This window comes from Equus asinus, chromosome 3, assembly GCF_041296235.1.
Source record: "Equus asinus isolate D_3611 breed Donkey chromosome 3, EquAss-T2T_v2, whole genome shotgun sequence".
In the NCBI taxonomy this organism is placed as follows: Eukaryota; Metazoa; Chordata; class Mammalia; order Perissodactyla; family Equidae; genus Equus; species Equus asinus.
In genome coordinates this window covers 77,502,272-77,510,205 of record NC_091792.1, presented here as the reverse complement: position 1 = coordinate 77,510,205, position 7,934 = coordinate 77,502,272, and the positions used below count along the sequence as shown (strand labels likewise).

The following is a 7,934-nucleotide window of genomic DNA, read 5'->3' as shown; positions in this document are numbered from 1 at the left end:
GAGGGTGAGCAGTCAGCAGCCCAGGGGGCCCTTAGGGAGGTCTTGTGTGAACAGGAAGCCTAGGGAAGGGGACCCCAGGCAGTGACCTCACTGGGCCCAAGAGAACTTGGAACCCTGGTCTCTAGGCACCCAGCTCCTAGAGACAGCCCCCAACAGCTCACTCGTCTAGCACTCGTCTAGAAGGAGCAGCATGTTTCTCTGCTGTCTGCCTATCTGCCGGGGCCGCAGCCTCAGCAGAGCCCACAAGGAGCGCCCTGGACGTAAAGGCAGGCTCCTGTCCCGCTCGAGACGTCTCTGGACGTTCGTGCGGAGGGACACAAAGGTAACACAGGGACGCCCAGGGTGGGACAATCCAGGCCAGGCCACCACTGTGGTCCCACTGGGACAGCCCTACGTCCCCTCCCTGGGTGTGTGTGTGTGTGTTACTGTGTGTGTGCGTGTGTGTGTGTGTATGTGGAAGGGTGGTTTGTGTGAGTGGACCACCGCGAGGAGGACCAGGCTGATGAGGGGTTAGAAGCCTGGTGGGCGGGTCCCATTCCCACCCCGGCTCATGGCTGATCGGGTGGGACGTGGAGTGCCGGGCAGCACCATCTGCCTGAGGTTTCTCCCGAGCCCCTGAGGTCTATCTGTTTCATCCCATGGAGAATTCTGTGCAGACACAGGGTGGTGCCTGATCTGGGAGCATTAGGCGCAGAGGGCAGAAGAAAGAGCAGGGGCAGCTGAGCAGGGCTCTGATGCTTCTGGGCTGGCTGTTGGTCACTGTCTTTGCGGAGGTCCACTCAGGACACGGAGTCCAGCTACCCGAGGGAGGAGAAGCTGGGCAGGAATAGCGTAGTGGCAGGCGTGGGGAAAAGGCTGGCGTCCTCAGGGACTGTTGGACAAGGATCAGAGCCAGCACAGGACCCAGCTCGTGTGCAGGGAGCACAATCACATCCAGCAGCTCCTGCACAAGGGCAGGAGACAAGCGGCGCCCCAGGACGGGAGCAGGGAGAGCCAGCCCCTCCTCAGGCTCGGGCAGGAGCCATGCAGCCGGCTCTCATGGAACCAGCTGAGCAGGGAGAGCCATCCCCTGCTCCGGCTCCTGCCAGTGCCCTGGGGCAGGCTGAAGCTGTCGCCAGGGAGCAGGGAGAGCCATCCCCTGCTCCAGATCCTCCTGGAGCCCTGGAGCCCGCTCAGGCCCCAGCATTGTCCCCGGGAGAGCTCACTCTCCAACCCCCATCATCCCCAGCTCCTGACCCATCACTTCCACCTTCTCCCTCACCACAACCTCCCTTCCTCTCACCCCTTAACCTGTATGTCTGTGTAGCCGTTTATGTTTCTCGTTTTCTTGTCTTTTTTTGGTGTTTATGTAAATTGTAAAATAAATTTATTTATATTTTAAGAACTCTGCATTTTTTCCTTTTCAATTGTACAATTCCTGAGTGTTAAGTACAGTCCCAATGCTCGGCCTCCATCACCACTGTCCACTTGCTGAACATTCCCTTCACCACAAGGGAAGCCTGTTCCCAAAGTGCTCATCCCCCGTTCCTCCCTCACTGCCTGACAACCCCTAATGTGTGTTCTGGCAGGTTGTGGTCAATCTTTTCTGGATGTATGCGATAAGCGGTGTCATGCAATAGGTGGCCATCCTAGTCTGCTTCCATATTTTCAGAAGCACTGATCGAAAGCAGCCATGTGAGGAGCTTCTTGTGGTCCACATGCGTGCTGAGGGAGGGGACCCCCACGTATGCTGCCGGCAGGGCTGCTCTGTATGCCTGGCCGGGTACAGGAGGCCCGGCTGCCCCAAGGGAGAGAGGCCAGGGAGCCCCTGAGGGTGGCCCCGTCACACCCCGGAGGGCAGGAGCCCAGGGTTGTGTTCGTGCTGAGCAGGGCTGATGCCGTTCCAGCGCAACACTCATGGGACAGTTGGGAAGCTGAGGCCAGGGGAAACAGGGACTGGCCCTGGGCCCGCGAGGTGGGCAGAGTCCAGAGGAGGAGCGAGGCTTCCAGGCCCCTGGGCCAGCTCTAGCATCCCAGGAGATTGGCCTTGGGAAGGAGAGCCCCTAAGATCCTGGGGGACCTCTGTCCATGCCCTCCCATTGGGGGTCCTTTCCTTTGGGCATCCGCACCTGGGCGCACACTCACTCTCACACTCACACACACTCTGCCTGCCCAGGGTGGGGGTCAGGAGGGGAGTGCACACTGGGGAGGTGACAACCGCAAAGAAGAAAGAGGTTGGAGGTGGCTCTGCCTCAGCCCAGGGGTTTCCAGTCCCCTAGGAACATGCCCAGGTCTGCAGCATGAGGAGGAGAGATGCCTGACAAGGTCTGGGGTCCTGTGTCCACCACTCTGGGCACCTGGATGGAGGATGTGACACCCCCCCTGTCCCCGCCCCCAGTGTGGAAGGGGCTAATGGATAGAAGGCCTGAGGTTACTCCTCCGTCAATTGAGGAGCCTAGAGGAGTGACTCCAAGGACCCCACAAGCTTGTAGAAGAGTCTATAGATCTCGGTTGTCCATCCATGACCCACTGTTCTCCGAGGCCTTGGACAGGGCCTTCTAGTCCCTCGAGGCCTTTCTGGGCAGAGGGCAGCCTGAGCTGTAGGTGGGCTGGGCACCTGGCTACTGCAGAACGTGGCAGAGCACAGGACCCCTCCTCTGGAGAGCAGGACCGAGGCCATCCTTGTTGGAGCCTCGGGGTCCTCATTTGAATGTGGAGTGGAGTCAGTGCCCTGGCTGCGGTGAGGAGGCCTCGTGGAGAAAGTGCACATGCCGCGGCCAGTGCAGGGAGAGAGGAAGCAAGAGAGGCTTTGCAGGTCCCTCACATCACCCCCGGAGCCTGCACGGCCTTCTCCTTTGCGCCCTGGGCCCTGGTGGAACCGCTGCCTCCTGGCCATGAACAAAGGTGTGTCTTTTCTCTCCCACTGTCCTGCTTGTTGCTGCAATGCTGGGCCCGACCACCAGGGATTTGGTGGCCACTCGTGCTCAGAGGAGTAACTGGAAGAGGGAAGGCACACTCAGCGGTCCTTCTGGGGGTTCCCCTGGCCAAAGCAACAGGTACCTTTCGTGATTTGCATCCATGGCCACGATGGGAGCTGCTCAGAGGTGGAAGGCCCTCTGAGATCATCCCCTTCTTTCAGCTGCTGTGGGCCCTGCACTCACTCTGTGAAGGCGCGGTGTGAGCCTGGGGGCGGTTCTGAAAGCCCTCATGCGGCCCGTGGCCTCCAGGAGCTCACCGACTGTGAGGGGAAGGGACCAAGTGAGGAAAGCAAATCCATGTGGAAAAGACACGCAGGTGCTAGAGGGCAATGAAGCAGGGTGCTGGAGGGAGGGCCTGCAGCCCTGAGTGCCAGACGCAGTCCTGCAACTGCTGTAGCCCAGTGACAATGTCGGGTCACATGAACCATGGGAGTTTGCAAAGCAACCCCGGCAGGAATGGCCAAGGGCCCTCCTTGCTCAATCTGATGTTACTAGTTGCTGTATTGGCTCTCTTCATGACGCTTGTGCTTACCCAGGGGAATCTGCCAGGAAAGGTGAATCTCACTGTAAAAGACAAGAAAGACCCTCTTCTGACTAACACTCCTTCAATATCCCCGGGGACCCTGCCAAGAAAAGAGGATGAAAAGGTCACACGTCTCAGTGTGGGAGTTATAGAAGAGGATGAAAAGGTCAGACGTCTCAGTGTGGGAGTTATAGAAGAGGATGAAAAGGTCAGACGTCTCAGTGTGGGAGTTATAGAAGAGGATGAAAAGGTCAGACGTCTCAGTGTGGGAGTTATAGAAGAGGATGAAAAGGTCAGACGTCTCAGTGTGGGAGTTATAGAAGAGGATGAAAAGGTCAGACGTCTCAGTGTGGGAGTTATAGAAGAGGATGAAAAGGTCAGACGTCTCAGTGTGGGAGTTATAGAAGAGGACGTGGGGACCTGTATGTGCCTGTTCCGGACGTACCTTGGCTCACCTTTGCCCCAAGGCTGGCTCTGTCCAGCACAACCTGAGTCTCGTCCCCTGCAAAGAATACTGTAGAGGTCTATAAATATTAACTGCACTTACCCAGAAAATGAGAAGAACAACTCTTTACCAAAACTGAATAAGGGAAGTAACCTTTAGAAATTGCTCGTGACTCAAATAGATTAAGGAAGCAAAATGATATCATGGGGGAAAACCCAGCTATTTCAGGGCAGAAAATAGATGTACCCCAGATGCTTATGTAATCCTTAAAATGTATATAAACGCACGCTTGACAATAAAGACTTCAGACGTGCTTTCACCAACTTGGTGTGCAGTCTCATTCCCTTCCCCTCCCTTTGCCGACGTGGTTCCTCCCTCAGGAACCTGGACTCAGCTGGAGCTGGACTCCGGCACCTGAGGTGGGTCTAAAGGCCTCTGAGTGGACATTTGTGCCATGAGCAGAAGGACAAGAGGAGCCAGCCCTGCACACATCTGGGAGCAGTGTGCCAAGGGAAGCTCCGAGGGCCAGACACTCGGAGGCACAAGGGAATCTGGCCGAGAGCAGGTGAGAAAGGAGCTAGAGTGGCTGGAGAGAGCTGGGGAGGAGAGGAGGCTGGAGGAGAGGAGGGCAGGGCCAGACTCAGGACTGGAAGGAGCTCCCAGCTGTCTATGCTGGGTGTGAGCATGACCCTAACTTAGCACTCAGAAGAACAAACAGGTTTCTCTCCCAGGATCCAGGCTCAGCTCAGCTAGGAACCTCTGCCTCCAGGTCTCCCGGGAGGCTGAGGCTGCAGGCTCAACGGAGGCTAGGGGGCGGGGGCTGTCTCGGACACCACTGTCTGCCTATTGGCAGGACGCCATTTGGATGGATTTGGGAGTCTTTTCCGTCTGGGAGCCGGGACCCTCTACTAGCTCTTTGCACGCAGGCCACCAAGCGCAGCTCAGAATATCTCATCTTGCTTCTCCTGAACAACGGATTAGAGAGACAGAGAGAAAGACTGAGAGAGACACAGACATAAAGCCAGAGAGGAGAGACAGAGAGACAAAGAAGGAGAGATGGAAATGGAAAGAGAAAGAGACAGAGAAACAGAGACCGGGAGAGACTAAGAGAGACAGAAAATGACACAGCCCCACAGAGAGAGACAGAGGCCCAGAGAGATGCAGAGAGAGACAGAGAGAGAGAGATGGAGAGAGAATGAACACAGGAGGGAGGGCAGCAGGCAGAAGTCACAGACTTGTCTTAAGAGGAGAACAGGTCTTCTCTTTGAGGCTCCTAAAATGTCTCCTCCTCTGTCACTCCATTTCTATTAGACTTCCTAAAGCCCTGCTAGTTGTTATGCTCCCCAGAAGTATCCCTCCAACTAGTCAAAGCCTGGATTTTGCCTCTTGCACATGCCTAGAGTCAGCAACTGACCCCAGAGAAAAGCAGAGCAGATTTTCAGCTCACTTCTCCGCAGTTCTCTCTTTTCTTGAATCTTAGTCCCTTTAGTCCTCATTGCTTCAGCAGCTCTCGCATACATTTAAGAGAGACTTTTTTGCATTTCATGTAGCTTTCGAGGTAACATCGATCTTCTCAAAAGCACTATTCTACTCAGAACCAGAAGATTCCAAATTAGATGATATTATTTTCTTCTAACTGTTTACATTTTTATGATATATTAGATATATAAGACATTAAAACAGTGCAGGATCCAAAGAATGAGTCTATGAAGGTGGACATTTTTAGATGTGTTTGAGAAAGGGAAGGGAAACATAAGTAACTAAAATAGTTGCAACAAAACCTAAACTATCCTCAGGGGGGAAACTCCTTAAAGGAGTTACAATTCAGGAAACTCCAGAAGACAAGGCATAACTCCCAAATATTTTGAATCTATGATGCCATTGATTGTAAGATGCAACATTATTTTATGTACCAATAGGAAGGAAAAAGCACTGCCAATTATAATTATAAAATGTTTTGATTCTAAGATACGTCTTATTTCCAACACAATAAACACAGCGATATTTGAAAAGGGATAGATCAGAGCATGCTATGGGAGATATAGAAAGGGAATCTGACTTAGTAGCATGAAGGGATGTTTTTCCCAGATCTATTCTAGTTCCTTCTACAACTTTTAAAATGCTTTGACTTGATAATCTCCTTGGATCTTTGCATCTCAAAAATTCTGTGTTACAGACATTATGCATGAAAAGAGACACTATGATTTGTCGGGGGCTTAAAGAGAGGTCTCATTGGAGGCAAGGGGAAGAATGGTAAATATTTCTCTGATTCTTCTTTCTCCCCTGGTATCCTCCAATATCAATATCACTGGTTCCCTCTTTTCTCTGATCACCTTTCTAATGTGGGTCTACCTCCCTCTAGGATGTTAGTATTTCTCTGTTCATGACGGTTGGCAGTCTGGGTAGCATGTGGACATAGGGAGTGGGTGGGGTGGAACGGCTTAGTAATGTCCAAAGCTGTTCACTAAGAATCCAAATCACAGCCCCTTTCTTCCTCATTCTGAAATTCTGTTTCTGTGTAGAGCAGACTCCCTGCCAATGCTCTCATCTTCTGCCCTGCTGGACTAGGTAGCTCCTTGCTCCTTTCCAGTTGTAGTGACGGAAGCCTTTCCTCAGAATTCTCCTATAATAAAATATGATTGAACTTGGCTGACAACCTTCATTTGTTATTCTTCATCTAGTCAAATCCCAATTATCTATTGTCTACCTATTTCAGAAGCAGTTTATGATAAGTGGTTTCGACTATAAACCACAAAGACCGCCTGGGTTTTAATCCTAGCTCTATCACTTACTAGCTATGTGATTTTTGGTAAATTATTTTATTTATTTTGACTTTTGGTAAATTATTTCATTTATTTTTGCATTCGTTTGTCCCATGTAAAACGAAGATAATGATCATAGAGTTATGAGGATTAAATGAGTTAATATATGTAATGCCACATAAGCTTTGTAATAAATAAAATAATAAAATAGTAATAATAATTGTATTACATCAATTCCTGCATTCTTGGAAAAACCCTCAATTTCATTCAGTGCTTTCTATTATAGGCACCCACTTGCTTTAGAGGGTTTCCTTTCAGGAGTCACGTTCTAGGCATTACATACTTATGAATGAGATACAAGATCATATCTGTGAAAACATACGAAAAATATAGATTGGTGACAACTGAGCATTTTATTGGATGCCACAGTCAGAACTTTTATACATTTTTCTAGGAATTTTTTATTTATTTATTTAAAGATTGGCACCTGGGCTAACAACTGTTGCCAATCTTTTTTTTTTTTTTCCTGCTTTTATCTCCCCAAAGTCCCCCTGTGCATAGCTGTACATCTTAGTTGCAGGTCCTTCTAGTTGTGGGACGTGGGATGCCGCCCCAACGTGGCCTGACGAGCGGTGCCATGTCTGCACCCGGGATCCGAACCCTGGGCCACCGCGGCAGAGCGTGTGAACTTAACCACTTGGCCATGGAGCCGGCCCCTCTAGGAACGTTTTAATCAGCTTCTTCTATTCGGCAACTCAGATAAACTCCTATATCACACACACTCCTTTTGGGAATTTCCCTGGTAATTTTAGTTGGAGTTAGTCTTCCATTCTCAACAAGTAATTTCTGGAAAGAGAACAACTTGAGAATGGTTCCCGTGCTGAGAGCTAACAAAACACACATCCTTAGAAAACTAGGCTTTTTATTATTGTTTTGTATATCCTGTGGGATATGCAAGCTTGGAATGAGAGGACGGAAACATGAAGGTTCTGTATCCACCAAATCTTACATTAAATCACCTTTGAACTGAACCAGACCACCAAAAATTCTGAACTCATGGTGCCATGGGTTGAAGAGTGTTCCTCAAAGCATGGCTCTTGAAACAACCACCTCAAGTGGCACATGCAGTATAAAAGGGCTATTTCCTGTATTCTTCTTCATATCTACCGAGAGAAAGCCTCCGGGGGTGAGCCTAAGGGATCTAAAATTTTAACAAGCATTTCAGTTGATTTTTATATACACAACAA

General features: G+C 50.6%; 1 long non-coding RNA gene across 1 annotated transcript in view; it reads left to right on the top strand.

Annotated features, from left to right (window-relative positions):
• Positions 1–4,217: 4,217 nt before the first annotated feature.
• The window catches only part of LOC123276872 (uncharacterized), a 28,604-nt gene continuing 24,887 nt past the window's right edge, over positions 4,218–7,934 (top strand). Inside the window, exon 1 of the long non-coding RNA XR_006513463.2 lies at positions 4,218–4,490. This is a non-coding gene — a long non-coding RNA (uncharacterized lncRNA). The remainder of the gene's footprint in view (positions 4,491–7,934) is intronic.